The sequence below is a fragment of the Ailuropoda melanoleuca genome, chromosome 3 (assembly GCF_002007445.2).
Source record: "Ailuropoda melanoleuca isolate Jingjing chromosome 3, ASM200744v2, whole genome shotgun sequence".
NCBI lineage: Eukaryota > Metazoa > Chordata > Mammalia > Carnivora > Ursidae > Ailuropoda > Ailuropoda melanoleuca.
The window spans coordinates 136,189,019-136,215,924 of record NC_048220.1 but is presented as its reverse complement, the minus strand read 5'-3'; the positions used below and the strand labels follow the sequence as shown (position 1 = coordinate 136,215,924).

Genomic DNA, 26,906 nt, shown 5'->3' with positions numbered 1-26,906 from the left:
CCCCGCCGCGTCCTCCGGCCCCGCCGCCACGGCCAGCGCGGCGGGCTCTGGCTGCGGGGGCGGCGCGGGCGAGGGGGCCGAGGAGGCTGCCAAGGACCTGGCCGACATCGCGGCCTTCTTCCGATCCGGTGAGTGCAACTGCGGCGCTGCCCGCGCTCTCGGCCAAGCCCGCCGCGGAGGCGCGGTCCGGGAGTCCCGGTGCCTGCCCGTCGGTCGGTCCCGGCGCGCTCTGGCCCGGGCTACTGCACCCCACGCCCGGTCTCCGGACCTACACCGGCGTGTCCCGCTGCTTGCGCCGCCCCGCGGGCCGTGGTTCGGCCCGGACGCCGCTAACTCGCCCTTCCCTGCGCCCGCCCCTCGTTCCAGGGTAAAATCTAACCGTCTCCCGCCCCCGGCGGCCACCGCTCTAAGGGTTGGGTCGCCGGCTCTTTGTCTCTTTCGCGGGAGCGCCGAGGAATCGGCTGCGGGGACGGTGAGGGCGGAGGCCCCTGCCCCGGACGGGGGTGGCGGGGCTGGACCCAGGAAAGCGGCTCTCGTCTGGGCTGATCTCAGTGGCCGATTTGTGCCTGCCCCCTCCTCGACCCCATTAGCAGTCGGGTTTCTTTGCTCGGTCCTCTAGCCTGTCACCTCCCAGGCCTCTGTCTACGCTTCTGTGAAACGGGGCAGCCATGGCACCCGCTGCCCAGGGAGGGGGGAGGTGAAGCGCGGCCGGCCGGGAGGCGGGTGAGCCATTGTCTCCGGGGGCGGCCCGGGTGGGACATCTGGGAACGCGGTGGCCCAGGGGGACGGCGCGCGGCGAGCGCTCGCGGGGTGCTGCCTGGGTGCTTGGAGGTGGAGGCAGTGCCAGGTGGCCCGGTGTCTCTCTGGCGAGGAGGGGGTGCCCGCGGGAGAGGTGAGCTTGGCGGCCAGCCCGCGGGGAGAAGGCGTGGGGGGCGTGACGGGGCGTCCCCGGGACCCCCGCGGTGGCGCCTCCCGCCCGGGCCCAGATCCCGCGTGAGTCGAGCCCGCGCCCCCGCGCCCCCCNGGCGAGCGGAGGGCGTGTGCTGGGTGCTGGTGGCAGCTCCGGGGAGCACCGTGGGGCTGGGATGTCGCCGGAGCGGCTTGTGATGGGGCGCGCGCCGGTGGCCGGCGGCTCACGTTTTTCGTGGCCCCTTACAAATCCGGTAATCCGGGTCACAAGGAGCAGTTTGCTGCGGGAGGGCGATGGTCAGAGGCAGAAGTTAACAGTGCCAATAGGTACCTGGCTTAGTACTGTCTTCCCCTCGTTTTTTTGATCTTTGCCAAGCGGGATTATTTTTGAGTCATTTTAACAGATTGGATGTGGCTGGCAATGACATACGCGGACTCTACAGTGTCAGTTTGGGGTTAACATACTTCCTAGTGCTCCCTCTCCGCGTGAGGTCCTTGCAGAAAGCAACGGTTTAGGAAAACATGAACTCTTTCAAATGAAAGCTTTTTTTGGGGGAGGGGTGCAACTAGCCCGAAATAGAGCAGCCTCATCTTACCTTTTAATAGCAGAACTGGGACGTCTTTCCTTGATGCCCTGAAGCTAAAGTCTAGCCTATCTTTTCTCTGTCTCTACCACCTGTCACGGAATAATAGATTCTGTTCACAATTCAGCTCCTCTCTGTTAAAAAGGCTCCTGTGCCCTGGAGATGGAATTTTTGGTGCTTGTGAGACCAGACTTTCTTACATCTTTATTATGCGCAGTAGGGAAATTACTTCTTTTGCTCAGAAGAGCCCAAAAGACGTCAGGTTGGACTGAATGCCCACAGAAAACTTGCTCCCTCTCAGTGTAGCTCTTCCCAGGATTTATCTGAGGAGGTAAGTCTGTTGGTGGCTGTGCCTAATGCGTATGCCTGTGCTTGCTTCCATGCCCTGGCTCTTGTTCGTGCTCAGTTTTGGGCAAAAGCAGGCAGTGCTCTCACTGGTTTGCTCCTTTCTTCCACCTTCGAAAATGATTTGACAAACCATGCTTTTAGTTGTTTCATTTGGAATCAGGAGCCAGAGCGGATTTTAAGTAGCAGCAGTTGCACTGTCCCATCCCAGGAGTAGTCTGGAACATCTTTTTAAGTGTTTTTCCCTCCTTTGGCCAGCTCTGAGTCCCTGACCTAGATCTTGGCTGCAGCATCTAGGACAGTGATGTCTAGCAGAGGGTAGAGAGGGACCATTCAGTTGGATTTGTGGGGCTTGGTGGGGGGTTTGGACAGTTAGGACAGATGAAGCAGGAGTGTGAGTAGGGACCTCACCTGGTAAAGTGGCTCAGGCAAGGGAGCCTTCTCTGAGACTTTGATTAAATATGGCTGGTTGAACGGAGAGGCCAAGTCCATCAGTAAAACCTGACATTCTTTTCTAAGGTATAGAAACACAGAAAAATTGTTTTCATTGACTACAGTGGACAGATTAGGGTGTGAACATTTTTCCAAAAAGAGCCTGGCACAACATTGCCAACGTGTCCTAGACAAAGCATTTCTGTTGGTTGCCTTTCATTTCTCAGCCCTGGAACTGTTTGCTTGGCTACCTTATTTTCTTTCGTTCATTTATTCCTTCCCAGTCCTGCATTAAGTTTTAACTTTGTAGTCATGGCTTGAAAACTGTTACCCATGGTTGGATGAAAGAAGGAGAAAGACTTCAGCTTAATGGAACTTTTTAAACAATTAGAGCAGTTCAGGAATAGAATGGGCTGCCATGTGATTTTTTCCATTGCTGGAAGTGCTCAGGTAGGGGCGCTGCCACCTGCCAAAGTTGAGTTGGGTGCTGGGGTTAGGACTTTTGCATTTGGAGAGGGGTGGGGGGGAAATGGCTCAGAGGCTATTTCCCTCTCTCAGATTCTGTGGTTCCCTCTGAGCCCCCAGCACTTAATGGTTATTCTCCACTTTTCTTTGGTAGTTCATGGCTCCAGAGCAGCTATTGCCCTTTGCCTCGGCTTGGTGGCACCCAGCGTTTACCTCACTCAAGGTCTTACCTCGTATGTTGTCATTCCATTCCCCACTCAGGTCCTTGGCACAGGAACCAGCTATCCATTTTGACAGTCGTGATTCTCCTTATTATAAACCTGGCACCAGCAGGCAGGTCGATTAGTGTCAAATTGGATGGAGCAGAAGCAGGTGGTGATGGTGTGTTAAAGGGCAGCTGAGATTTTCGGTGTGTTTGTGTATTTCAAACTTCACTTTTCTCCTTTGCACAGAAGGAGCTCAGCTCCAGAAAAGATAAAGCAGATTTTAAAAGGAAAAAAGGCGGGGGGGAATCACAGATGTGAGCTAGTTCAGGTTTGGGTTTTTGTTTTTTTTTTTTCTTTTTCTCTTTTTTTCTTTTCAGAAAAGCAATCAATCTTCTAATTCTAAGGAGGTTGAGTGCCTTGCTCAAAGTGGAACTCTGGTAGAGGTGGGGTCAGGGCAGGGAAGTTGTGCCCCCCCCNCCCCCCCCCCCCGCTTTTCCCCCTCCCCACTCTGGTACTCTTCCTAGAGGCCTCTCATGGCCAGGACTTTGCTTACATTAGTTCTCAACCCCACGGGGACCAATCACTTTTATTGCCAATCTATTTTGGGGCTTTATTCTTGTGGCAATAAATCATTCTTTCAGAGCTCTCTATTTAACCTTGCAAGGGAGTGTGTGTGTGGGGGGGGGTACTTACATAAATGCATTATTTTTAACCTGCCTGGCATGTTTTAGGTTGGCATTAGATGAATGTGCAGAGAATAAAGGTTTGTGGTTATTCTGAAGCATCACAGCCCATCGTGTTGGGTTTCTTTCATTATTAGATCTTATTCTGAATTCCTGGCTACAGCCTTTCTTTCCAGTGGAATATATGGAGAAAATTGAGTCTGTTACTTAGTGACAGAGCAGCATGCATGTCTTTCTGTATTTTGATATGATGATTTCCTCATGGAGCATTGGGAGAAGCTTTTCTTCATATTTATGCTTCTAACACCACATAAGTGGAGGCCTTAAGCTGGCCTGCAAGTTTGTCATGCTACATCTGTGTATATTTAGAAGTCCCGGCAGCTTTGGTCTTTGTGAGCACCAATAACAATTATTGTTTTACAAATTTGGTCTTTGTGACCCTCAGTATTTTGAAAAAGGGAGTTGAAGAAAATGTAATTTGAGAGTGAATGTCAGTTTCTCCTTTTCCTATGGCAGTGAGGGTCAGTTTTAGAAGAGAGACAGTTAAAAATAATCCTGTAAGTGACTTTCAAGAAATCAAAGAGCAGGGGCGCCTGGGTGGCACAGCGGTTAAGCGTCTGCCTTCAGCTCAGGGCGTGATCCCGGCGTGATGGGATCGAGCCCCACATCAGGCTCCTCTGCTATGAGCCTGCTTCTTCCTCTCCCACTCCCCCTGCTTGTGTTCCCTCTCTCTCTGGCTGTCTCTATCTCTGTCGAATAAATAAATAAAATCTTTAAAAAAAAAAAAAGAAATCAAAGAGCAGTAAAACAATCATTGAAAGAAACTTTACATTGAGACCTTGTAAATTGACTTATTGACACGGGATATTGTATTTTTCCCTTTGCATTCAAATGAAGATTTAAATGAAGCTATTTAATGATTGAAGTGATTAAGCAAGATATAAGTGACACAAGTGGTTCTGTCCAAAATGAAGCCTGTGGTTTAAATATGTTCCTCAAATGTGTATTAAAAATAAGTGATTAGGGTGGCCTTTTAGACCTTTTAAATGTTACGGTAAATTTGGGATTTGTNAAATTTGGATTTTTTTTTTTTTTTTTTTTTTTTTTTTTTTTTAAAGATTTTATTTTATTTATTTGAAAGAGATAGAGACAGCCAGCGAGAGAGGGAACACAAGCAGGGGGAGTGGGAGAGGAAGAAGCAGGCTCACAGCAGAAGAGCCCGATGTGGGGCTCGATCCCACAATGGCAGGATCACGCCCTGAGCCGAAGGCAGATGCCCAACCGCTGTGCCACCCAGGCGCCCCGGGATTTGTTTCTAACTGAAAGTGCGAGATGTATTTGAAGCTGTCGTAGTGTAAATCAGCTGTATCTGATACTTATTTTAAGTTTATTTACTTGATTCCTCTACTGAGAAAGTAAAATTTTATCTCACATCCTTGGCAGAATTACAGAGAAAAGTCAAATTCTTAATCAATAGCCATACTTTACTGCCTGGTAAAAATCACTCCTGTTGATAGGGATGAATTGTGTTTTACTATAAAAAGCAGTCTTAACAACCCCCTTCATTCCTCCTCAATTTTATAATGAATTGGTTTTTATTTCCTTAAGTGCATTGTCTTGACAAATTTTAGTAGTGCCACTGGTAGGAACAGTAGCTCCTCCATGGTCAGTAAAGAGATGGATTTGAGGGAGAATTCCAGTGCGTTCTGGTGGAAGGTGGTGGCTCGCTCTGATGTCCCTTCTCTTCCTCTCCCAGGTGTTCAGCTGAGTGGACTTGGGTGAACTGTCAGGGGTGACTGTGTTATTTGCCTTGTGGATGAAGAATGCGGTCTTTTTTATCTTCTCCTTGCTTCTCAGCCTTGGAGCCTATCGCTGGCAGTGATCCGGGTGGGTCCACAGTTGGAGAGAGGGTAGGAGGGATTAGATAGTGAGACAGAGTTCTCTCTCACTCATCCTGCTGCAGATTCTGCTGCTGAGCTGTTTAGCAGAGCTGTGTGCAAGGAAATGAGCGTGGATGGGGAGTCTGCTCAGTGACCCTGGCACTTCGGAATTCTGGCTGATGTGTTATTCGGCTGCAGCCACTCTGGGGATTCCTCTCGCAGTACCTCTTACCTGAGGGGAAATGACCAAAAAGGAGAAAAGAAAGTAGAGACTGGGACAAGGCCCTGCAAGGCATTGGTTTGCTGCTGCCTTCCCTGCCCTCTCCCCACCGTCTCTGGGCCTCCTGTGCCCATGGTGGAGGCCTTTCCTCTTGGAACCTTTGCCTCCTCACTCACCACAGTTCCTAGCCCCTGCAAAGCCTGATTTTACTGCATCCCTGCCAGTTTATGAAGAAGAAAAGGAGGTATCTGGCTAAAATTTCCAGTATCGGCTCCCAACTTTTTGACATTATTGAGCCTTACTTGCAGACATTCTTGTTTATGTGAAATTCTTGCTGTCCTGTCCCCTGGTTGGCAAGTGCATAAGTACTCATTTCACTTCTCATTCACTCGTGGGGACATGTAGTTTGCTTGCTGACTAGTTGTTACCTTAATTTCCTCTTTTTTGTTCCTCTCCATGTGAGGAAGCCCCTCAAAACCCAAATGATTAACCACCTGCCCTCTGGGAAAGGTTATATGATCAGGGCGGGAGAGCAAGTGTGTGCAGACTTTCCAAGCACGAGGCATAGACTGTTAAGCTGGAGAGAGGGTGTAGCTTCTGGGGTTTTGTCAGTGTGACTCTGTAATATTTGGTCTAATGCCAGATGTACTGTGGAAATAAAGAACTTCGTTTTGGTGATAAATATACTTGACTTTTAGATTACCGACTATTTTAATTAGCCACATGTCTACTCTGGTTGGTGAGGAATGTGGAGAAATCTGTAGAGCAAATCTTGTATTTTGTAAGCATTACTCTGTTTGGGCTTTGTCGTAAATTAGTACCTTTTAGTGGTTATGCTGACAGAGAAACCTTTAATGAAGATGTTAGTCAAGGTGAAGAATAGATTCGAGGTCTAGGGTACTTTGGGTTAGTGGTGTTCATGTGAGTTCACTGGGCTTATTTTCTTACAGTCTGTAGTCCTGTTATGGACAGTGATGAATTGCACTTGGTTTTTCTTTAGGAGGGGTTTCTGCAGGATCCTGCCAGTTCTGTGAACCCTCCCCTCTTTGCCCGCAGTTCCAGGAAAGAAGTACATGGTATGCTGCTCTGCTCTTGTCCTGCACCTGGGAGGGGCTGGAGGCCCTTTGTGGTCGGTCGGATGTGGCTGTTAGCATTAAAACAATGTAGGTGTGAACAGATAAACTGGTGCATCCATTCAGTGAATGCTGAGTGAAGGAAGCCAGTCTCAAAAGGCTATGCACTGATTCCACTTAGGTGACCTTCTCAAAAAAAAAAAAAAAAAAAAAAAAAAAGACAAAAAAACAGTGATAGAGAACAGATTGGTTGGTTGCGGGAATTAGGGTTTGGGAGGGTGTGACTACAGAGGGTCAGTATGAGGGGCATTTTGGGGGATGATGGAACTTTTTTGTATTTTGGCTTTGGTGCTGGTTATATGTATTAGAATTTATAGAACAGAACCCACCCATCAGTTTTATTGTGTGTTAATTTGAAACATACCATTAAAAAAAAAGGTTAACAGCAAACTGAGAATAAACATTTATTACAAATCAAAGAATTCTATATGTGTAAGAAAAAAAGAGCTTCCTCAAATCAGTAAGATAGTCTAGAAGGAAAACAGGCAAACAGGTAATTCAAAGAAGTACAACACATAAATATCAGCTCCACTAGTAATCAAGGATATGTAAATAGTTTGAAAACAACCCAAATCCAATATAAGTTATTTCTCTGGGTAAACTAAACAAAACAGTTATTTTGGAAAGATTTTCTATTGATTTGAAAGATAACAATAGTCACTCTGACTGCCGAGGGGTGGGACCAAACTTCCTGTAATTTATAGGGTAACTTCAAAGATAGCTATGGGGGAAGAAAGATCCTTTCCTTGGGTTCTGTAAGAAGTGTTAACTTGAGGCATCCGTATGGCATGGAAGTCAAAGTCGGCTGACTTAAGAAAACCCTATCTTTAGATGTGAACAGTCACCATTTTTCTTCAAATTTTCCCACTCTGGCTAGTTTTTGTTGCTGTCCAAATAGAAGAGTAGTACATGCAGGATGGTCTATACTGTCTCAACAATCCTGGTGCTGAAGAAGGAATTTCTAGGGATAAGTTTCATTTGAGGGGAGACGGTGGTGGTCTTGCATTTGTATCTGCATGAGGTCATTTGCCTTCTGTTCTTGGGCCTTCGTGTATGTGATTGACTTCGCAGCTACCGATTTTGTGGTGTTGATGGTTAATGAAGGAATTTATAAAGTGTTAGACCCCGCATTTAAGATTCATAACCACAAAATAAAACTATTCTTGAACTTAAGAAAAATACAGATTTAAAAGTATAATCCTTGAATACTTTTAGATAGGGTTTCTTGGTATCTTTTTTTTTTCATGTGGGTGTAAGTATAGATCTTAGAAAAGTCACAAAACACCTTGCTTTGGGATTCTGTGGAATAGGTGGTCTCAGTGCAAGAAGGAACGTATGAATGAATATATCAGAGACCAATATTTGAAATCTGTTTTAAAAGAAGCCATGTCCCCTAGGGGCGCCTGGGTGGCACAGCGGTTAAGCGTCTGCCTTCGGCTCAGGGTGTGATCCGTCGTTATGGGATCGAGCCCCACATCAGGCTCCTCTGCTGTGAGCCTGCTTCTTCCTCTCCCACTCCCCCTGCTTGTGTTCCCTCTCTCACTGGCTGTCTCTATCTCTGTCAAATAAATAAATAAAATCTTAAAAAAAAAATAAAAAAAAATAAAAGAAGCCATGTCCCCTAATATATACGAAGTAGCATGTATAAACGACATGTATGCTTTGGGCAAAGTGTTTTATTTATTTATTTATTTATTTTTAAAGATTTTATTTATTTATTTATTTTTTTAAGATTTTATTTATTTATTTAACAGAGAGAGAGACAGCCAGTGAGAGAGGGAACACAAGCAGGGGGAGTGGGAGAGAAAGAAGCAGGCTCCCAGCGGAAGAGCCCGACGTGGGGCTCGATCCCAGAACTCCAGGATCACGCCCTGAGCCGAAGGCAGACGCTTAATGACTGAGCCACTCAGGCACCCCAAGATTTTATTTATTTGAGAGGTAGAGTGCACAAGCCGGGGTGGGGGCGGCAGAGGGAGAGAGAGAAGCAGATTCCCCGCTGAGCAGGGAGCCTGTCATGGGGCTTGATCCCAGGACCCCGGGATCATGATCTGAGCCAAAGGCAGCCACTTAACTGACTGAGCCACCCAGGCACCCCTAGGGCAAAGTGTTTTAATTTTAATTTGCAAATTATGCATATGAAATTTTGTAAGAGGTTGTTTTTCATTTTTATTCCTTTTACTTCACTTCCTCTTCTGACTGATCCATACAAGGATTCCTTCTTTATTGCCAGCTGTTTTGAACACCACCTCTGCAAACTTGTTGCAGGTACTTCTGGCTCATTGGAATTCTTAAAGTTTTATGTTTTCTTACTTGCATTTACTTTTACTTAATCCTTGTTCCGCATGACAGGTAGGTAGGCTAGGATCTGTAGGAATAACATGTATATTTTACTAGTTTTTGGATAACTTTTTTAGTTTAGTAAGGGTCCTGAAGTGAAATTCTTCTATTATTTATTCTGAAGACACACACAGATATTGGGAAAACAATACTTTGAGTAAAATGTTGTTATAAATATTTCTAACTAGTGTCACGTTAATGAAATAGCTAAAGTTTAAATTATTTAATATTTTGGCATCCAGATAACTGGAATAAATTTCTCATTAGCCAAGTACTAAACATATAGATGTTTCTTTTTTGTAGGTAGCTTTTCTTTTTTTTTTTTTACTCCCCTTCGATGTTGAGAAATTATTTCCAACCCTCCCTGCCCTTTTCAGTACCACAGTGATGATAGTTGGCATGATAGGGACCACTGCTAACTGAAAAACCAGATTGCGCATAGGCAGAATATATTTCACACATTTATTTTAGAGTTATTTCACCTCCATCTAAATTTTGTTGTGCTTGTCCTAATATATCTTGGGTTCAGGAGCCTTGAGAACCGGTGCTAATTTGATGGTTTCCAGGCCACACATTTTCTTCATATGACAGTTGAGTTCACATGTCCCCTGACAGGTTGCCTATGTGAGAGCAGCTCCTCATGGGAGAGGCTTCATGGCAGAGTTGTCAAGTTTCAGCATTTTGTTAGCTGGCCTGTGTGCTTGTTTCTTTTCTAATATTTAACTGCAGTCCTTGAGACACAAACTTTGCAGGAATCATTGTTAGGCATTTCTCTCCTTTCTCATGGCCGTGCCTGTGAACTCTTCCGGTTGCCGAACTCCCAGAAGGAATCAGCCCACGTGTGTGATGGCACCTGTCTCCTGAACCGAATTGCTGGGACCCTTTGACTGGAAACCCTATGCAGGGTTGAGGCGGGATCACTGTACATTTCCCGTGACAACTTCCTTCTGGATATGGGGCCATTTTTTGGGACCTAGGAAGATGGCGGACTTGAAATAGCCCCCGACCTCTTCCGTGTTCTCCTTGCTCTTGCTGGAATGTGATTCTTTAGCAGCCGGCTGCCAGTGTGGTGTGAGGGGCCAGGACCCCCGTTGTCAGGGGTCAGAGATAGCACCTTCGGAATTACGCTTCATAAGAGAAAAAATAAGCGCATCCAGAAAGCAATAACTTGCTTGTAAGGTCAGAGGATGATATTTAAAATATCATGTTTATTTTTTTCCTTCAAATACTGTTAATGCCAATCTTGTCCTTCAAAAAACCTGATAAAGTCTTTCTGTTAACTATTATCTCTACTACTTCCAGCACTGACTGCCATCGGAGTGTCTGATTCTAGATACTGTGCAGGGTGTTTTCTATACGTTTTCTTATTTAAAATCACATCCTCCTGCTCCCCCCGCCCCAGCCTCAAATGGGCACTTCTGTGTTAGGGTGAGGATCTCAGCCTCTGGTGAGCTTGAATGACCTTCCTCAGTTTGTGGTGCTTGTAAGGGCCTGAGCTGGAATTTACACCCCAGCTTCCAGACCACAGAGCCCCCAGATGCCCTTGCCCTCCCTAAAGGAGGGAGAGGGTAGAAATGGCCCTCACTCTGCACAACTTCCCATAGGATCCTGTGTTGTGATTTTCAAATCTTTAAAATTGAATATGTATATCCTCGTGTGTGGATGATCGAAGCTATAATTTACAAGTCACACATCAAGCAAAGTTGAGAGAAAGATTCCAGGATATAGCTGGCATTTTTTTTTTTCATGTTGGCCTGGGCCCTATAATTTAGTTTCTGTGCCATTCCTCTTCTCACCTAATTAAAAGTGATGTTCCTTTTTACATAAATAATCCTAGTAACCTAGCTTTTCATTTGAGGTGTGTTGGCTGTGTGAGTTTTACTGGCTCTCACCTGTCTCAGTCTTGGGAGGAATCCTGGTGGAGATGCTGGTCCTCTGTTTCCCTGGCTGTTGTGGACTTGGACTGAAGGGCTGGGTGGGAAATCTCTGTGGCTGTCAGGGTTGGCAGAGGCAAGTGTGGGAAGGGTGCAGGGAGGCTGGCCAGGGAGGGAAGTTTGTCAGCCGGTTGCTGTGTCTGACACATTATACAGATTACTGGGGCTTCCTTTCTAACTGAGGAAGGGAACTGGGGTAGGGAGATGGGGAGGGGCCAGAAGCTGCTCAGCTGCTCTTTTGGGCACAGTTTTATAAGGTGGGTGTGGTGACTCCTGGGTTCTCTCTATATAGCTGTTTTGTTGCAGCCTTTCATTTCTTTGCTGTTATTTGTGGAAATGTGCACGTAAATGATGATGTGTTGTGGTCCTGGGGAATAGGATTAGTTTCCACCGTCCTCTTTTTGGGTGTGTGTTTTAGGTTCTTCTGTCTGTGGGGTGCATTTCTATCTGTTATACCTCATCTGTCCCCCTCACCATTGTAGCCTGATGGGATGGGATGCTTGTTCAGGTTTATCCCCACAGGGATCTCCCAGCATCATTTCCCCACTGGGAACATGTTCTGTTTTTGTGTGTGTCTCAGTAACTCCGTGTCTCCCTTGGATTCTTAGTAGTTCAGTCAGGGGATGATTGAAGTCCTGGTGTCTTGAGTGTAGACATTATATAACCAGAAGGTGTGTTGTGCTCTAAAAATCTACACTTTTTATTTCCTCCTGGTTTGCCCAAAGAGTTTCTAAAAGTTTCAAGTTTTTTCATTTTTATTTAGTTGGTTTTTTTTTTTTTTTTGTTAAGATTTTGAGAGAGAGCGAGCAGGAGTGGCAGGAGGGGCAGAGTGAGAGACAGAGAGAAGCAGATTCCCCGCTGAGTGCAGAGTGAGAGACAGAGAGAAGCAGATTCCCCGCTGAGCCCCACTCAGGTCTCCATCCTAGGACCCCAGGATCATGACCTGAACTGAGTGCAGACTTTAGCTGACTGAGCCACCCAGGCACCCCAAATTCCCAAATTCTTGTGTGTTTTTTTTTTTTTTTTTTTAGAGAAGATTATTTGGGAGAGAGCATGCCTATGAGCAAGGGGAGCAGCAGAGGGAGAGGGAGAAGAAGACTCCCCACTGAGCAGGGAGCCCCCACTGGGACTCCATCCCAGGACCCTGAGATCATGACCTGAGCCGAGTCAGATGCTTAACTGACTGAGCCACCCAGGTGCCCCTATTTAATTCTTATTTTTAAAAATTTCTAGAGTTAAAAAATAGGATTGGTTTGCTGTTTACTGTGAGATTATGGGTTACTTTTGACATGTTGTTATAGTTTATCTTTGATTTTTTTACTAACAAAGGAGGTACCAAACTTGAATCCATTATCAACTTAAATTGAGATTTCACTGTATTATTTTTGGCAATTTCGTTGGTTCCTGTCTTCATTGTTGATTACATTTAAAGTTTGTTGGGTTTATTTGGGAGGGGCAGGTTAGTCTGTTTCAGTGTTGAACTCCTGTTCATAGAGCAAGAGCTCAGATTCATATGCCCCAGCTGTTACTGTTTCCCCCACACATGCATGTGTGTGCACATCTTCCCTGCCCTCCTGTGTGTGTGTGTGTGTGTGAGCTTTATAAAATTTACATAGTATTTTGTTTATGAAGCAATTGAGAGTAAGTTGCAGAGGTGATGATGCCCTTACCTCTACACGTGGTTTGCTTTGTATTTTCTAAGAGCAGTGACATGTTCTCCTACATGATGATCCAAATCAGGAAATTATGTTTGATACAATAGTATTATGTAAATCTGTTCCAGAAATGTCCTTTTTGGCAATTAAAAGATACCAATGGTCCGGCATTCCATCCAGGATCACAGACTGTGTTTAGTTGTTGAGTCTTGCAGGTTTTCTTTAATTTGGAACATTCCCCCAGTCTCTCTCATTACCTTGGTGTTTTGAAGATTCTAGTCAGTTCCTCAGGTGGCCATCCCTCAGTGTGGGTTGTAGGGTTCCTCCTAATGAGATCCAAGTTGTGCATTTCTGGCAGAAGGTCCCAGAATGCCCTGTCAGGGCCACAGCTGTCGGCGGTCCCACGTGGGCCATTTGGTTCAGGTGGTGACTACCAGGTTTTTCCACTGTAGTTTTTCCTTATAATTAGTGTTTTGTGGGGACATAATTTGAGACCATGTAAATCCTGTTCCCTTTCTGACTTTCATTTACTGGCTGTAGCATCTGTTGATATTTTTGCTGGAATCAGTGATTACAGTGTTGGTTGTGAAACGGTGATTTTTCTAACTTCATTATTCCATCTTTGTGTCCCTGCTTTCTACTGTAAGGAAGAGCTTTTCCTTCTGACCTACTTACTTATTTATGTAAATATGTCCTCATGGATTTCTATTTTTTTCCATGGGTTCTAATCCTTTGCTGTCATTATTTCGTTTGATGCTCAAATTTTCTGAGATTTGGCCAGTGGGAGTCCTTTCAGACTGGCTCCTTTATCTTTTGTGACTTGTCCCCATCATTTTCTGAGCGCTTGTTATTTTCTGACACAATAAGATGTTCCAGGCTTATGGTGTACTTTTCTTACTATAGTCATGCAACCAGCCGTTTCTCATTTTAGCAGAGAAATGGTGTTTAGAAACAGTGTGGACTTCAATGTGTTCATTGCTACAGGGGTGTCATTGCTTCTAGAACCTTTCAGGGGACATAGCTAGGAAGTGTGTGTGTATGTGTATGTGTGTGTGTACACAAAGGTGTAAATGTGCACACACGCATATAATATGTCAAATATGCACACGTATCACTCTTTCTGCACCTGTCTAAAATAAAAACCATGAGCTTACACTCATGCCTTCAATTCCAGTCCACAGCCACAGCACTGTGGTAAGCGAACCTACATCTTCAAGTTTAAACTGTTCAAATCGGCAGTTAGTGGTCAGCTTTGCAGCTCGGAGCTTTGTCAGTTAATCATCCAAAGAAAACAGATGAAGTCACGCACTGGAACTCCCCAGAGGCATGTTTAAGGAAAGCTGCCAGATTCCATCAACAGCTCACTCTCTGGTGATGGTAAAGCACAAAATTGAAAAATAAGGAGTTGCCAAAAAAGAAAGGGAGATTAATTTCTGATAAGTACAGTTTATGAAAGTGACACCTGTTGTGGGAAAGACAGTTGATCATCTTCATCTCAATGTACTAATTGCCAGAAGGGAGGAAGAGAAAGGAAAGCATTGGGGTGTAAAGAGTGGATGTTGTGCTGTAAGAGGTGGCATGGGAAGGCGAGGATGAGAGGCCGGGGTTGGGTGGGATCTTTTCTTCGGAATCCAGCACATTCAGGGAGTGGGGGAAGGAGCGGAGTTCCCATGTTGGAGTAAGTCCTGAGTCATGACTTGGGAGACTGTTGCTTTCTGCCCTTCATTGACTAAATCTTTCTTCCCAGAAACCACCTGCAGTAAATTTAATGTGGCTACCTACTTTCTGCCTTAGTGCGGGTTTCCAGGAAGCAGGTCTGTGAGTACTTAGTTCTAGAAATCATGGAACAGTGGGTACAGTTCTTAGGTTACAGGCAGAGTAATCATTATTTGGTGTTTTTCTCCATTAGATGATGACAGAATACCCTTGATTTTGGGAGATAGTCTTGATCTCATATGTTCTGTACTTCCGATAAACATGCTTGTTTGATCAGGTTCTGGAAAATTTGGCCTCTGAACTTCTAGAAGTCCTACAACTAGACATTTTAGCAAGAAAGAATCTTAATTTGCTTATTAATATTTTAAGGAGGAGAGGCTTTTGATATTCAGAAAATTTGGAGAATAAAAGGTCATGCCTAGGGAAAGTGGGAATGACTGCTAATGGGTCAGGCATTCTGGGGAAAGTCCTAGGGTGATGAGGGTGTTTTGGAATTAGGTCGCAGTGATAGTTGTACAACATTATGAATATACTAAAAACCACTGAACGGTATATTTTTAAAGGGTGAATTCTGTAGTATGTAAGTTATATATCAATAAAAAAAAGTCATGGCTAAATTGGTAATACATTTCTTTTTTTTTTTTTTTAAGATTTTATCTCTTTATTAGAGAGCATGCAAAGGCAGAGGGCAAGGAAGAAGCAGACCCCCCTGCTGAGCAGGGAGATTGATACAGGGTTTGATCTCAGGACCCCGAGATCATGACCTGAGCTGAAGGCAGATGCTTCAATGACTGAGTGACCCAGGCGCCCCCACATTTCATATTCTTAAATAGCTTCATTTATGGGATGCTTATTACTACACCACAAGCTATTTAATTTTCCTAGCCCCTTGCAAGGTAGATGGTAACATCTATTTGATATCTGCGGAAGGGAGCTCAGGCTTTTTAACTTGCTGCAGATCAGGTCTCTCTCAGGGACAACGGGAGGATGCCAAGTGCGTGGTGACGGTTTTTTCAAAGTGGGTATCTGGGCGAACGCAGGGTTAGCCTGCTGATGGTTTCTCCTGCTCTGCTGTGCATGTCACCTTGAGCTCTTTGGCACCATTAGGGAGCTTTCTACTTCCTGTTTTGGTGGGTTTTTTTGTTTTTTGTTTTTGTTTTGGTGTCAGGAAGGGAAGACAAGGAAATCACTTTTGAAAGAGCATTGTGGATAAGATGTGATTGGACTTCTGTCATGGTTTGTTGGTATATTTGGTAATTTCTTAGGAAACTTTGGATGAACTACCCTGGTGAAAGTTTTAGGGAGTTTCAGTCAAAAAGGAAAGGGCACCTTTTGCTTCCCCAAGGGTGGTGTATTTTGGGATAGCAAAGGGCCCACCTGACATAGTTCAAGCTGGTGGTGCTTCAGTCTTTCTAATCAACATCCTGGGGAAGTTGAAGGGAGAGGCAGCATTCTCCTGGGCTCCTAGCGAGAATGGTTTTAGCATTAAAACTTGCATCCAGGGTGCTCTTGCTAGTGTGAGTTCTGTATTCGTGAACATTGGTGTCCGCTCTGCTCCCTTGCATGCACGACTGAGACATGGAGTGCGTGTTAGACTCTAAGACAGAAACTATGAATTTGCATAAAATCGCATAAGGTCTGCTGCAGTGTTCATTGTGCCTGTTTTAGAGCCAAGTTGGCACTTTGGGCAGAGTATTTCAGCTTCACTTGAAAGGAGATTTCTTAGAGGAATCTGTGGGGCTTTGAAATTACTTGAGGGGATGGGCCCTGAAAGAAACGAACCTCTGAAGACTTTTAAGAGGGCTCATTTGTTGTCAGTGTTCAAAATGTACAAAAAAAAAAAAAATTAGGAAATAGCCTACCCCCAAACCAGTGAAGGCTTCTGTTCTTTTTTAGCATTTTGAAACCTTTCCCCCTGATTATATACATTAAAAACACATAAAGCAGGTTGGGGTTTGGTCTGCTGTGTGGCATGCCCGCAAAGGGACCAGAGGTCCGGCAGAACAAGAGCCTTCCTGCTGGGCGGTGACCTTTTTATGGTGCTTGGTCTGTCATCTCTGTTTCCCAGTCTCAAATGCCTAGCTCAGAATTACTTAGCCCTTGAAGTGGCTTTCATCTTCAAAGGACTTTATGGGCATTATTCAGTATACATGGCACTGTGTAATGAATGAGCTGTTTATCCTTTGCGCAGCGTCAACATGCCAGGTGCCATACAGCTGGAGAAGACAAAAATAATATTCTGGCCAGTGGGAGCTTATATTCTAAAGAGGCAAGATGATTAAGCAGATTTTCTTTTTTGGCCTCTTTTAAAGATGTGCTGGGGAATAATGTAGAAATTAAAATTATAAGAGGTGATCAACTAGCTCAAGTCTATCTAATTGGAATTGCTCTCAAGGTGAAAATGAAATCTGAGATGCTCTTAAAAAGACAGCATATTAGCTCTCATTTATCAGTGTACGTGATGTTTTCCCTGTGTCACAGAAGAGGATTTGGTAAAGACTAGGGCAGAAGCCATTCTCAGTTCTCCATGACCTACACTTTCCTTTTTCTTTGCCTGGTCTAGAAAGGTGCTTTGTAACCAAGGCCACATGTGAGTCACAGACACGCATTTCTGAGTTTCAGACCCTGTCAGTCCATCGAGGCACGCTGGGCCAGCCTCAAGGGAAGCTTCGGATGTCTTGCCCCTGTCAGCCTCTCTGGTCCCCACGGGCCCCCCATTCTGTGTCTGTGCTCTTGTACCTGTTTCTGTTTTGGACGTTCCCTGTTCTTTTCGGCTGTCTTACCTGGCCCAGCTCAAGGATCACTTCCTTTGGGGAGACCGCCCTTGTCCCTCTTCTCTTGGCCTCAGTGTCTGTCAGTGTTGGCATGGCACTTTGTGTAGACTGCATTCTAGTTCAGGTGTCTTTGGGTTGTGATAATTCCTTGTGAGTGTGAGCTGCTGGGCTGTCAGAGCAGGAGGGACCCCAAATAGAGGCAGGGCAAATGCTTGTGATTTACACCTGTGGTTCTTCAACCTGGACTATATCAGAATTGCTTGGAAAGCTGGGTTTTTTGTTTTTGTTTTTGTTTTAAGTTTTTTATTTTTAGTAATCTTTACACCTGGCATGGGGCTTGAACTCACAACCCTAAGATTAAGAGTCGACTGCTCTTCCTACTGAACCAGCTAGGCACCCCACCTGGAAAGTTATTTAAAATTACAGAATCCCTGAATCCCTGATTTAGTAGTTCTAGAATAGAGCCCTGGAATCTGTACTTTGAAGAAGTCCTACTGGTAGTTCAGGTGCACAGCCTTGATAGGAACCACTGAGTTATGCCAAGGTTTATGTATTGGTTGTGGTTTAGTGGGCCATGGCCAATTCTGTAGCAGGTATGATCTGTGCAGTTTGCAGAATCATCTTATTTACGTATCTGGAGGTAACAGAGAAAGTGAGTGTAGCCCATTTATGACAGGGACATCCTTCCTGAAGGAGAAGATCCTGGCTCATTGAGGAGCTTGCCAACCAGTCTGCCTTTTGCTGTGTGAACAGACTAAAGGCACAATTAGCCCTCCAAACTTGAATTTGAAGTTACTGTGTTGCCCTAGAGATGTTGTGTAGTGTTGAAGGAGATTAGAGAAATCACATCGTAAATTATCAGAAGAGATGGCTTGTAATCTAACACTCTCCTAGCTCATATTCTTTGTACTGGCACTTGAGCACATTTAAGAATATCAGTTCTTACTTTGTTCTTTCACCTGTAAAAATGGCAGACTTCATACCAAGATTTAAAATGGGTGTGATATATGTCACACACACAGTACACAATGGCAGTGATGGAAGGTGGGGACAATATTTAAAGCATTGTGGGAGTGGCCTCTCTACCTTTGCTTCAGAACCCATGTGTAATTTGCTGTATTTCTCAGTTCCAGTTACAGATTTCATACTCTCGCTTATTATTTTGAGATTCCCAGTCAGGGATACTTTTCATTTCCTAGCTTGATGGTAATCGAGTTGTGGTCTCAGAGCTTTGCTCACAAAGGAATATTACAAGATCACGTAGATTCAGACAATATACTCACTTCCAAGGTGTTTTAGATGTGATCACATAAAGAGTATTTTCTGTAAGATGTTTATTTGAAATTTTTTTCTCTTTTCCAGTTTTAGTCTGGGCTGATATGCAACTCCTAGATTGTATCCCTCATTAAGGACAGTTACTTTCTTGTCTTTTGTGGGAAACTGCAGCTTGACTGGCATTCGGCATCTCTCTCTCTCTCTCTCTCTCTCTCACACACACAAACACACACACAGTTGCTTATCATTTACATTGTATATATGACCAGGGTGGATATATACTTAACCTACTTCAAATTAACAGAGTGATAACCCTGTTAGGGTAGCTTAATGATTCAGTAAAACATCATTTTTTAAGTTCTTGTAGTTACACATACGTTAACATAATTTTTAGATTTCTTTATTCTCACATTCTTAAAGTATTCGGGAATCTTAACAGGCTGCCCCTACATACATTTTCATGAGTCTCATTTTTCATGTGCCATACATTAATAGCAACTTGCAAAGGAAATTAACAAGTAAGTTTTGCAGCTTCCAGACAATTCCTGACTTGCTCTGTGTAAATGTGTGTTTTAAACTGAGTCCGGACATTAACAGTATAGGGCACTTCTTTTTGAATTTTTCTCTGAGTGCTTTTTCACCAGCCTGTGCTCCTTGTATTGATGGCAGCTTCTGATGCCACCCAGCAGTGGGACACATAGGTCCCTTGTGAACCTGACTCCACTGGATGTAGCCATTCCTTCTTTAGGATGAATCATTCGGATGACTTAAGTCCTTTGACCACCTCCAAGTCAGTGCTAGAAAGTAAAAAAAACCCAAACAACAAAAAACCATTGCTTGGTAATTATATCAAAAACATCAGAAAAACCATCTTATCAGAGGACTTGGAGCCATTACAGGAGTAAGGAAAAAAATGTGGCATGAGGCCTGACTTTCTTTGATAACCATAGCACACCATTCAGCAAGGTTGGCTCGACCTCCTGGGAACTCTTCTGCCACACAGTCTGTTGGCACTGGCTTGAGTGAATCGGGATGAAATTACCCAATTATCAAAATGTGTGGCTTCAGGGGAGGTTATGAGGCTCTGTGAAACCACCTGCTGTGATGTTGAGCCGAGACTGACCATAGAATCTGCCCAGGACACGATTTGGCTCAAGGGCAGAAAGGCTCCTGGTGTCAAAGCTCAGGGTCTTGTTTTCCTGAGATTGCTTCGGAGGGTTTGGACCATGACCTCCCAGCCGACTGGATTCATAGAGTCCATGGGTAGCTTTCCATGAACCTGTTTCTCACTGGTAGGGAAGTCAACTGTTTGTCTTTGGTCAGAGTTGGAATGAATCCTGTTTTGTCTCTCTCAGCTAACCCGCTCGTGTTGGTGTGATTGTCTTTTTCCTCTTAATCATCTTCTAAAATTATTACCTTGTCGGTTGCCTCTGCAGGAGGCATATCCTCATTGGAGTGTCTGCATAGTTAAACCAAATTCAGCTTTTCTCACGTAGGCCCAGGCTCTAAAGTGTCTCTGTCATTTTGCTCATTGACTTATTAAATGCACTAAGGGCACGTGAGGCCCCGAAACCATGGGCAGCAGAAGAGATTGGCCCTTTTCAGTTGGTCCTTGGGTGTGCAGTGTTTGGGGAGTGAGCCATCTGTCAGTAAAGGAAGGACACTCTCAAGAAAAACGAATGAAAGCAGTGGCCCTCAAACTTCCCGGGAGCTATATTTTTATTTTTTTCTTCCTGTTGACCATCCATCTTTCTTTCTGAGGCTCTGTGTCTCTATGTGCCCTTCACAGGGACTTTCCTCTATCTAGGAGTGACTCACCCAGAGGTCATTCTTCAGCCTCAGCCTTTCCCAAACACAGCCCCACCTGCCCAGAAGTGAGCTTTACAAAAAGGCCCCTGGACCCTATAAATAGCTGTCAAATGCCCTCATTCAGATTGTGTGAACTCTCGCCATGAGTCTCTGGTTTTCAAGCTTCCAAAGCTGGTAAAGTTAACTAGAATGGATGGTTGGTGACTGATTCCAGACTTGTTAAATGGACAAATGCCTTTCTTTACTAAGTGGGCTCCTTATTTTTCTTTTTAATCCCTCTTTTTCTCATTTCTTCCTTTTATCTTGCATTCCTTTCGTTTTTCTTCTTTAACCAATTAAGAGTGAGCAGTGCACCTCACGGCCATTGCTAGAATGGAGGCTGGAGGCAGTTGGAGGGAAGAGTTTGATTTCTGGGGCAGGGATGCTCCCCGTGGAGTCTGGATTATGCACTCACACCTAAATACAGTGCTGCCCTGGGGCCCCCCTTTCCTCCTTTGCCTTGAGGCACATGGTCCCATCCTGTCTCCTCCTGTGCCACAGTTTCATCTAGTGGAAAATTTGCATTTTATGGTGATTCTAATAAACTTGGTTTAGCAGATAAACCCGATGGTTCTTATTTTGGGGGTAATTTAATCCCTTTCCCTAAACTGTGGTGTATTATTCCTCATAATTCCATTGACTCACAGTGGCCCTAGCATCATATAATTGCCCCTTGAGATTTTATTTTCTAAGCTGTAATTTACATCGAGGCTGAATCTTATTCATAGTGTATCCCCAGTGCCCAGCACACAGTTGGTGCTTACTAGATGTTTACCGAATGAATGAAAAAGTGAATGTTGCACCCCCATATCCAATGGCAGGAGGCTGCTGTGAAGTGGTAACTATTAAGTCAGCAAACACGGGCGAGAGGCCCAGACGTTCTTAGGGTATAACATCCTCTCCAGTAGCAAGTTGTGGGAGGAGAAGAGGAGGAAGCGAGCCCACACGTTCCTGCTGTTGGGGTGTGCCTGTGTGCTGGCGGGGTGCGGGCACAGGCCGCAGCGCAGGAGGCTGTGTTCGTGCTGCTGCTCTCCGTTTGCCTACCGCTGTTTACCGAGAATGATTAGCCAAACCTCAGGACCCCGGCTTCTTGCTCGGGAACTTGTCCTCCTGTGGAATCCCTGACTCCAGACTGACTGCTCCCTGCGGAGCCTGATCAGTATCTGCTGAATGATTACTGGGCTTGACCAGTCACAGTGGAGGGTGAAGGGGCATCTTTTATCAGGCTTCCTTTGAGATTTAAGATCTAGTCACCTCTGAGTGTTTTTCTTTTCTAGGAGTTGATTTCTCATTGAGTACATTGTGGAAAGTTCACGTTGGGGAAGGTGCATGGGCAAGATATTCTCTTGGGAATGTTTTTATAGGAGAGCTTTCCATAAGCCTGTTAAAAGTGTTTCAGGTCCTTCTTGGTCTTGCCTTTTCCATACTTCACTTCCATTTCTGGGACCCCCCCCATCCCCCTTTAAGGCTTTATTTACATGAATCTGAAAGCAGGCCGCAGGGACTTTTAAAATTATACACATCAATGTGAGGCCAACCCAGTTTTTGATAAATAGGTCAACATGTTTCTACAAAGTAAGGGATTCAGAAATACTCTATCCTTTAAAGAAAAAGGTATTTTAGGGAAAGATGACGAGTGTTCAAAAGCTTAGCTGTTGGCCAGGGCCTGAGAGTCCTAGCACCAGAGAATACTGATTTCAGGGACCTGCCTTGGATGAACTGCCAGGTGCCACAGACATTATTGAGTATGAGGCTGCTTGGGGGCCAGGTGTGGTGTGAGGCCTGGGTGCATGTGAGAGAGAAAGCCAGGTGCAGACCTGTAAGGCGCTCCTGGTCCTCGAGAAGCAGCTTGATGCTGAGTATGTGCTGCGAGGAGCCATTGGCAGCAGCCTTCTGCCCAAGGAGGGTAACGCAGACAGGTTTTTTGTTTTGTTTTTTCAGACAAGTACTCTTGCTTTACTTAATTTACCAAACATTCATTTCTTGCTTATAGAGAATGAGTTACATATCTCCCATAAGTTCTTTTTATTGATGATTGTGCTTTTTGCCTCTGTATCAGAATCAACTGATAATTGTGTGATCTTGGGAAGCCATAGCAAATCAGGAAAGGAAAAACTATGGAGGTATTTGCAAGGTGGTTCTTCACATTTATCTGAGAGTAGATACTCTTCGATAATGGTGATAATGTCTGGCATGATCCTTGGAGAAGTTTCTAGGACTCTCTTAGGTTTGTAAAATTGAAAAGAACCCTGAATAGCTGTGGAAACTGGCTATGTTCACAGGTGTAAACATTCACAGCATCACAGCCAAGCATGCCATCCGGAGTCAGTGAAATGCTTTATCACTGATTTCATGGGCTTTTATTATCATTCATGAAGAGTGCCATGTGTTTAATTCATGACCAGGTCTTCTGTACTGTTAACTTAGCCTAATGCAAGACATATGCCTTAAGTTTACTCTGAAGTCCCCCGAATAGGGAAGTTTTCCCACATAGGTGAATAAGTAGAGACTCTCCACAAATACATTATTCATCATATTTTTAAAATAGGAGACTCTCCAATGGATCTGATTTGGCAACAGAATGTGGCTTGTGCAGCCTGGTATGAGTCTGTTCATTTTTCCCTTGTAGTTGATTTTGGAGAGGGTTAATCCAATGTATTGTTTCCCCATAGTAGAAAAACTTGCTTTTGGGTTCTTTTGGGGACTATCCTCTAGTGCTAGAGGTGCTTGTGTGTGCATATTGTCTCCTCCTTCAGATTTGGAATGCTGCCCTTTGAACCAGCCTTCCGTTTGTTTGATTTATTGGGCTTTTTGGACTTGGCGGTGGGTGCTGGGGGTTGTGAGTTCGTGCTACTGTTTGCCATAGACCTATTTAAGTTCACATTCCTCCATTTCCGTCTTTTTCATTTTAATTACTGATCTACCCTTAAGCCTGATTTTTGGAATAACCTGTGTTAAATGCAAATTTATAGTTGGAAGCGTCACTGAGAAATCTGAGTCTGTCTGGTGTTCTCTCCTGGGTCAGGCTGTGGCCTCCCCTCCCCAGTGGGGTAGAAAGAGCCTTGGAGCAGGGAGGCCTTGCAAACTTTACCATCCAGATCTGACAGCCAGTGCAGAGGTCACATAGTGACAACGTCAGTTGTCCTCAGAGCCCCTACTTAGAGGGTGAGACTTTTGACTCCTACTGTTTGATTTTTACTTTTTAATTAGGTTATTTGAGGTGAACGCATGGATTAAGTTTCTTGTTCTTTGTGTAGGACAGAATTAAAGGGAAATTTAAGACTACCTGGGCTGCTTTTGTTCATCACCTCTGTTACATTGTTAATGGGGATTAAGACTGCCTTTTTTCATTCTTTTTTCTCTAATAGTTGGGGAAGTCCCCATTTTTATTTTTACATTGTGTTCTTTCCTCACAGAGTTTTATTTGACAGTACAACAGTAATATTTTTAATAAAGTGTTCCCACATTTCCATATTCTTTACTTTTGTAGGACAATGTCATTTTTGATGATCACTAATTGGTATGTCTGAATATCTCCCTTTTGATTATAGGTATTAATTGTGACTAAAATGAGAGATTTTGTTTCAAAGGTGGAAATTTTGGGTTACTGCTCTGGCTTTACCACTAACTCCCAGGAAATAACCTGCCTTGTTTCAGTTTATACATTGGCTTCTGTTGTGGATAATTATCAAGTCTGTGATGTTCTTTGTTTTACTTGACTGGAGTGCTTGAGTTAGTATCATAAAATGCATATCAGTGAAATACATTGTAACTTGTTTGTGTTTATTCTATGTGAAGTGGTGGTAATAAAATTGTTATCTAAACTTCTTAATTATGATTTTTCATATTAATTCACAGTTCTTAAAAAAAGGATTGCCCATCAGGAGATTCAAGTCTACTTTTGGAAAATTAAAAGTGAAAAATACTTAGTGGTATTATAGGATTAGCTTGGAAATATCTGTAAGTTGATAGTGCTTGGATCATACAATTGTGTTATCACCAGCTGTCAAGTGATTTGGTAATTAGACAAAGCATTTTAGAAAGGGCTTATTAAAACAAATGGTAGCCAGTTTTTATAGGCAAAGGAAAAACAGTTGAGAAAAGCAGGATTCTAGGTGATTAAATGGGAAGCAGATGACGTTGGGAAGAGGGAGAGGAGAAGGAGGTAGGAGGATGGGAAATCAGGCCATGTGTTAGGGACTTAAGGAAATGTTTGATATAACTCATTTACACTCCTGGCTGCGTTTTCTGTGTTTTACCCAAACCAGAGAGTCCTGTTGTTGTAACGTGCTTGGAAGTTTGTTTTAAGTTTCATATGAGACATATATAAGGGAGGTGAGAATAGAAAAATTCTTTGTGATAGCTTTATGATGTATATACTATTTATTTTTTAAAATTACAGAACTGCATTCAGTGCAGAGAGGGTAGTAGTAGTTTGTATATACTGTGGTTAGAAAGTTTTGGTTTTATTTAAAAATTTGAGATGTGCTTATGGTAATCTTTATCTGGTTGCTAAATCCTACCTTTACCTTAATCATTGTTTGGTACAGTCTTTAATGTTTGCTTGTTCATTCATGCATCAGACATTTATCGAGCTCCTATGTGCAGTCACTAAAAGTAAAACTTTCCTTGAAGTTGATTTGAAGTTCTTGAGAGTATTATATATGTAGAAATACATTTTGTCACTTTCCAACCATTTGTGTTAAAAAAACTAAAAATTTAAATACCTTTCGATTTCAGCTTGACGTAAATTTCAGCATTTGATGAAATGAATGTGGAATATTAGTAGTTGATGGTAATGAGGAATTCTTGGAACTTGACCCTATTTCAGCATTCCAGTTCTTAAATTGTATCAAGCATTATTCTAAAATCAAAATCATGGAGATATTTTGGGGAGGGATTGGAAATTCTTACAATCTAGAGTTTTAAAGATACAAAGACTGTCCTGAGCCAACCAAGCCTGATTTGCTGAAGAAAATAAGTAAATGAAACATCTGGTTTGTTACTGCTTCAGTTTGTATGACCACAAAGAAAGAACTGACTTATGTTCAGCAAAAACTGTACACACAGCAAATTATACCCTTCTAAAAGAAACAAAATATTTTATAATAGTTTGCCAAAAATATAGTGCCATTATAAGAAAAGGCTGTTGGCTAAGTCTCTCATTGGTCACTGTAAGTAATCATACTTTTGACTAAAACTATTGGAATGCCAATCTAAAGTTTTCAGTATTTGAAAGACTAAGATTGCACCATTTAAGGTAATACTGGCTAGCTAGACTTGGTAACATTTGAATGTAGACCATAAACCAAGAAGCCTGAGGTCAAAATTAGACAGTCTAAATTATTTGGGATAACAGAAGACAGAGGCAGGGTTTAGCCAGTAGCTGTTTTTAAGTCTGTCTTATCACTTGGAAGAGGACAGATAGAAACCATCCATAGAGGTACAGATAGGTTGCTCCAGAATATTTTTTTTTTTTTAAGATTTTATTTATTTAAGTAATCTCTACACCCAACATGGGGCTGGAACTCACAACCCTGAGATGAAGAGTCACATGCTCTATTGATTGAGCCAGTCAGGCACCCCATGCACCAGAATAATTTTTTTTTTTAATTTCTTTTTAGAGAGAGGGAGCATGAGCGGGAGGGGCAGAGGGAGAGAGAGAGGGAGAGAGAATCCCAGGCTGACAGCGTGCTGAGTGTGGAGCCCAATGTGGGGCTCGATCTCATGACCCTGAGATCACAACCTGAGCTGAAACTAAGAGTCGGATGCTTGGCTGAGTGCGCCACCCAGAATAATTTTTTAGTAGACCCTCAGTGTATCTAAAACCTGACAAGATGTAAGGACTAGTTTATTGCTTTTCCTGGCTATTCCTTGGTCTGAGACTTCTTCCCTCCTCTTAAGATTAGAAAAACAGGAAAGAAATTAGCTTGTTGCTAATTAAAAGGGAAAGCACTGAACATCAGAGCACGGGTTTGGTTTGGTTTTGTTTTCCAGTGTAAATGAGAAGTGTCTGTGTGACTCTTGCCCTCCTCTAGTGGTCAGCATAAATACAAAGCCACACGCTGTCTGTACATCTTGGCTGTCTTCTGAAAATACAGTATAATGCTGCCAAAAGAACCAGCAGCGAGCACGAGCAGCTACAGCTCTGCTTAGGTAAGGCCACTGCAGGAAAGTGGGACAAAGAAGGATGTCTGCTGATACTCCAGGACCACTAAGGTATAGATACTCCATGTACTTTTAGAAAGACATGCTTTATAATGCTGCTAATTTATGAGAAAATTAGCTCTTGTCACGGTCAGTCTATATTGAGTTAGCACTCTGGTGGCTATGGTTTGTACTGGTTTGCAGGTACAGCTTGGCATGTATTTTCAGGGCCTGACTTAGTTAAGGCTCTTTTGGTTGCCGGAGCAAAAGGGGGAAATTTATCATAAGTGTATGGGAGCTCTTCAGTCAACCTGAGGGAGGAGGGCTATGGCCTTGCCTTCCCCCAGAGGAGCAGCTGGCAGT

The 26,906-nt window shown here is 43.8% G+C and overlaps 1 protein-coding gene across 1 annotated transcript in view; it reads left to right on the top strand.

Moving 5' to 3' along the window:
* Nucleotides 1–12: 12 nt before the first annotated feature.
* The window catches only part of TRIO (trio Rho guanine nucleotide exchange factor), a 347,159-nt gene continuing 320,265 nt past the window's right edge, over nt 13–26,906 (top strand). Inside the window, 1 exon segment of the mRNA XM_034657080.1 lies at nt 13–128. The gene's annotated coding sequence lies outside the window, so the exon portion shown is untranslated.